The sequence below is a fragment of the Daucus carota genome, chromosome 9 (genome assembly GCF_001625215.2).
Source record: "Daucus carota subsp. sativus chromosome 9, DH1 v3.0, whole genome shotgun sequence".
Lineage (NCBI taxonomy): Eukaryota > Viridiplantae > Streptophyta > Magnoliopsida > Apiales > Apiaceae > Daucus > Daucus carota.
This window is the reverse complement of record NC_030389.2, coordinates 36,599,701-36,605,907: the sequence shown is the minus strand read 5'-3', so window position 1 is coordinate 36,605,907 and position 6,207 is coordinate 36,599,701.

Below are 6,207 nucleotides of genomic sequence, written 5' to 3'. Positions count from 1 at the left end.
TCCTCAACATAGGCAACTGGCTCCTACTGTGAGAATTGTAGCCCAAAGAAGAAGAGATCAAGAAAAACTGACATATCTACTACATCCTACAATATTGTTAAAGGTGCATACAATCATGAATCGTAAAGCTCAAAGCCACATTGCGATGATTTTCTTTGCATAGGTAAAAATCTATCACATTGATATATATGGCTTTTATTTTCTTATTTGCGATCTATAATTAATTTGCGTTCCTCATAATTTTATTTTTTTTGCAATTTCTTGTAGTAGAAAAACGACCTTAAAAAAAAAAAAGCAATTCCGATAAGATATAGTTTGCAATGTACTTTTACCGTAAACTATTTTGTATAGATTTGAATGAAACTTTTTGATAAAATTGCAATATATATAACAATCCAGTTATTCCATTTTATGACACTTGTACTAAAATTATAGATCTATTAATCTATATCTAAGAAATCTTATAATGTAGTTGTGAGTTATGAGAAAGAAGACCAATGATACTCTTAGTGTTTTGATGATCACACTGCCAGCAAGCTAATAGCAGAAAACTGGTGTTTGTTAGCGAGCTATCAAAGTTATATATGAATGTGCTAACAGCTTAATGAGTTTCAGTGTTATGTTCAACTGTCAGCAAGCTTACAGGTTATCATTCAGGCTTATCAGCGAGCTTACAGCGTGAACAGAATAACAAATGGATAAGGATCAAAGTCGAAAAGCAAGGAGATTTATTAGGAATCGATTTGTAAGGACTTTAATATTTATATATGACTTATATAAATATTAGAGCTCAGTTTTAAATCAGAATTTCAAACAAAAACGAATTCCTAACTTATAGGAGTGTTTATCTCTATTTCGATCTTATCTAAAAACACATCCTATTTGATTTCAAATTATGGTTTTATAAATAAACGTTTACTGAGTTGTTTCAAACGACTTTATGCTCTTACTCAGTAAAGATAACATTATTCAAACGTTCATTATTCAAGCAAATTAAACGTGAGGTTGTTGAACCAAGAACGTTGGATAGTTTGTTGAGTTATGACCGTTTGGGATAATGATATATAAACTTGAGTGTGGTTTCTATTTTGAGTAGAGAACAAGAACACACTTCAAGCTTCTGAAATACAACACACTTACATTGAAAAATCTCTACTTGAGCTCTAGTACTTATATTCGATATATATCTATATTGAGTTCATAGTTTCAGTTGTATTACACTCATACATTGTATTGTTCAAAGTGTAATGTTTTGTTGCTGTGTATCGAGCTTGTGAAACAAGGGAACAAGGGGACTAGTTAGCTAGAAGAGTATACTTGGGAAGTATAGGTCTTGGAGAGCTTTTGGTTCGTGGTTCAGGGGTTTCAGCAAGCTGATAACAGGAACAAGGGATAAAGGGAGTTATATTATTGAATCATTGTAATCGTTGACATTATTGATTAATAATATAATCTCTTACCAGTTGGTAGGGGACCAGGACGTAGACCATTAGGGTTAGGGGTCGAACCTGGCTAAAATTCTCTGTGTTGCTAGCTTACTGATTATATTTGTTTTGCATTGCATCTGCATTGTTAGCTAGCTGACTGTTTACTCTGATAATTAACAGCAAGCTGTCTGTGACAGTATAAATATTCGGTAACATTAAAAATCGGTCATATTAGCCATAACACCTATTCACCCCCCCTCTAGGTGTGTAATTTCAATTGGTATCAGAGCTGTGTTTGTACTAATACTTCTGTAACAGGAATAGTATCGATCGATATGGCTGATAACTTTCAGGGAAAGTCCGATTTTAGAGCTCCCCTCCTCACGGGTTCTGACAACTACAATTGGTGGAAAGGCCAAATGGAGGCTCATCTATCCAGAGATCCCCTAATGCAAAGAGTTGTGCAAAGAGGTCCTTATGAATATCTTGATAGCGATGGCAAAGTCAAGGACGTTGATGTTCTAACAGCGGACGAGCTATCAAAGGTTGCTGCAAATGGAAAAGCAAGGAGTACATTAATCAATGGGCTGAATCAAGCTGAATATGACAAGGTCTCTTCTCTCAAATCTGCAAAAGAAATTTGGGATGCATTGGAGACATATCACGAAGGCTCAAAGGCATTAAAGAAAGTCAAGCTCGGGAAGCTTATGAAAGAATTTGGAAGCTTTGCTATCAAGAAGGGAGAATCCATTCGAGAAAGCCAAGCTAGATTCCAAGTCACTCTCAACAGTCTTGAAAGACTTGGCAAAAAGATTCCTCAATCGGAAATCAACATGAATATTCTAAATGCTGTTCCATTCGAATATGGTGCCAAGGTCACAGCATTGGAGTCAGCTCTCAACATTGATACTATGGATCACCTGGCTATATTTGCTGAGTTGGAACAATTTGAAGCAAAGATTGAAGCTAACAGCTCAGAAAGCAGCAAGCTGCCAACAGAGAAAATGAAGAATCTTGCACTGCACTCCTCTGTCAGCAAGCTGGAAACAGATGAGGAAACAGAATCAGATGAGGATCTAGCTCTTATGTCCAGGAAAATCAAGAGAATGATTGAAAAGAAAAACAAAATGAAGCGAGAAAAGGGCAAAGCTTTTGGTGCAAAGAAAGATCCAAAGGATGATGCATGTTTTGAATGTGGCAAGAAAGGGCATTTCAAAAGAGATTGCTACAAGCTGAAAAACAAGTCAAAGCCGCCTAGACAGCAAGCTGATTACAAGAATAAAAAGAAATCCAAGGCACTTCTAACTTGGAGTGATGATGAAGATGAATCAGCTTCTGATGATTCTAGTGATGAGATGGTGAATTTGGCTCTTGTTGGTCTCGATGGTTCAATTGATACAACGGATTCAGATACGGACACTAACAGTGAGGTAAACTCTATTAATTCTGAATTACATGCTATTGATACAACTACTTGTGAACTAACCATGCAGGATAAGAGTTGTTCATCAATAATGGAACTCATTGATCTTAAGAATGAGAATTATGAGCTCGAGAAAGAAAACGTTCATCTGAAGAAAGTCATAGGTGATTTCTTGAATGAAAAGAGTGCCAAAGCTAGTAGTGGAATCATTGCTGCCCTCAAGGAACAGATCTCACAACTTGAAGGGAACAACATGCAAATCCAAAGAAGGAATGATACACTCATGAAGGAACTCAGCTCGCTGAGAGCAGATCTTAAAGCTAAGGATGCAAGCTTGGAGGCATTCGAGTTGAGCAAAACACAAAGCTTAGCCGAGATCTCTATTCAAGCTGAAAAGATCAAATCATTGGAGCAAGAAGTTAAAGATCTTCAGAAAGCCATGGGAAAGTTTGTTCAAGGAGAAGAAAGTCTCAAATCTATAATGAAACAAGCTAAAGGTTCTCATGACAAAGGAGGCATTGGTGCAGCTTCTACATCCACTTCTTCAATGAGATATGAAGGGAAAAATGGCATTCCATATAATTATGCCATGCCTTGGGTGACTTGTCACAAGTGTGGAAAGAAGGGCCATCTTGCTAATAATTGTCCAATGAAGAATTCTCAATCAGCAAGCTGGGGAAGGAAGTCAGCTCACTGGCAGTATGCTGACAACAGAAACAGACAGAAGACAGCTCCAGGACAGTATGCTGATAAGACCATCAGAACATGGAAGAAGAGTTCTAAAGTGGTCCAAATGTGGATCAAGAAATCTGATCTTAATGTTCTATATGTTTTATCAACTAACACTGCTGGACCCAACAAAATTTGGGTACCAAAACGTTGAGTTGTTTGTGTTTGTTTTGTAGGTTTGTCTCGTGTCTAAAGTAAAGCCAAATCAATGGATATTGGATAGTGGATGCACTAGGCACATGAGCGGAGACAAATCTCAGTTTCTAAGCTTGAAGATGAAGAAGGGTGGTCGTGTCACAATTGGTGATAGCAAAACTCTTCCTATTCTTGGCAAAGGAACTATAGGTAATAGTATCATTTCTATTAACAAGGTACAATATGTCAAAGGTCTTACTTATAACTTGCTTAGTATAAGTCAGTTATTTGATGATGGTCATATTGTTAACTTTGGTAAGAATGAATGTACTATACTTGTTGGTGCTAACAAAACTCCTCTAGTTGCAAAACGAGGAGGAAATATATATGTTTTGAACTTTGAAGAACAGGAGGCAGGTGTTTGTTTAGCAGCTGTGGATAATAATCCAGAAATTTGGCATAGAAGGCTTGGACATGCTCATATGGATCATCTCAGCAAGCTGTCAGCAAAGAAGCTTGTTCGAGGACTACCAAAGCTTAAGTATGTCAAGATGGAGACATGTTCTGCTTGTCAATTGGGAAAGCAAACAAGGACTCCACATAAGGCAAAGAAAATGGTATCTACTTCTAAACCTTTAGAGCTTCTTCACTTGGATCTTTTTGGTCCCGAAGCTTATAAGAGTATTGGAGGTAAACAATATGCCTTTGTTATTGTTGATGATTATTCTAGATTCACTTGGGTATTATTCTTGCGTACTAAAGATTGTGCTTTTAGTGAATTTGAGAAACTAATCAAGTTGCTTGAGAACAAACTAGATACAAGACTTGTAGGTATTCGAAGTGATCATGGTGGGGAATTCCAAAAAGACTTCATTACTTATTGTGAAGAAAGAGGAATCTCACATGAGTTCTCAGCACCTCGTACACCTCAGCAAAATGGAGTTGTAGAGCGTAAGAACAGGTCCTTACAAGAAACAGCTAGGACATTGCTGCAGGAGAGCAAGCTGCCAAGAAGCTTTTGGGCAGAAGCTGTCAACACAGCAAGCTATGTTCTTAACAGAGTGCTTATCAGGCCAATTCTCAACAAGACACCTTATGAATTGCTAAGGAAAAAGAAGCCTAACATCAGCTACTTCAAGGTTTTCGGATCCAAGTGCTTCGTACTCAAAACCATTGATAGGGATGGTAAATTCGATTCTAAATCTTATGAAGCTATATTTTTGGGCTATTCTTTAACAAGTCGTGCTTATAGAGTGTATAATCTTGCTAAACATACTGTTGAAGAGTCTATTGATGTTTCATTTCAAGAGTCTACTGATGATCTTGCAAGGGATGAGGAAGAATGTGCAGGTACAGGTACTAGCAGCAAGCTGACAGTGCAGGAAACTTGAAATCAGCAAGCTGACAAGTCAACTGCCACAACTTCAGAAAGCAATAAAGCTACTGAAACTACTCCATCTCTTGAAGAAACTTTGGATAAGATGTCAAAGCTCACATTGGATGAATCCAGAGGTCAAACTTCATCAGCAAGCCAAAATGTTGTTGATCAGACTCCTCCAAGGCAGATTACAAGGAATGAAGAGGTCATAGCTCAACATAATCTACCAAAATCAACTAGAACAGTGAAGAATCATCCACCTCAGTTGATCATTGGAGATAAATCAGCTGGAATCAAGACAAGGAAAGCTCAAGCCAACATTTGTGCTTATGCTGCCTTCATAGCTCAAGAGGAACCAAAGAATGTTCAAGAAGCTTTACAAGATGAAAATTGGATCATGGCAATGCAAGAAGAACTCAACCAATTTGAAAGATGTGATGCTTGGGAACTTGTAGATCCACCAGAGGATGCTTCAATTGTTGGAACCAAATGGGTATTCAAGAATAAAGTTGATGAATTTGGTACTATCACTCGAAACAAAGCTAGACTTGTTGCACAAGGATACAATCAGCAAGAAGGAATTGATTTTGATCAAACTTATGCTCCGGTTGCAAGATTGGAATCTATTAGGATGCTATTATCATTTGCATGCTACAAGAAGTTCAAGCTACATCAAATGGACGTCAAAAGTGCATTCTTAAATGGTTATCTAAAGGAAGAAGTCTATGTCAAGCAACCACCAGGATTCGAGGATGAAAAATATCCTAACCGTGTCTACAAGCTAAAGAAGGCACTTTATGGATTAAGGCAAGCACCTCGATCATGGTATGAAAGGTTAAGTGAATTTTTGATCAAAAATGGTTTCATTAGAGGTAAAATTGATCCTACTTTGTTTACTATCTTCAAAGGTCAAGATATATTAGTTGTTCAAATATATGTTGATGATATTATATTTGGATCTACTAATGATTCTTTGTGTAAGTGGTTTTCAAAGTGCATGCATAGTGAGTTTGACATGAGCATGATGGGAGAGCTCAATTATTTCTTGGGGCTCCAAATTAAGCAAACTCCAGAAGGAATTTATGTGCATCAATCCAAATATATCAAGAATCTAC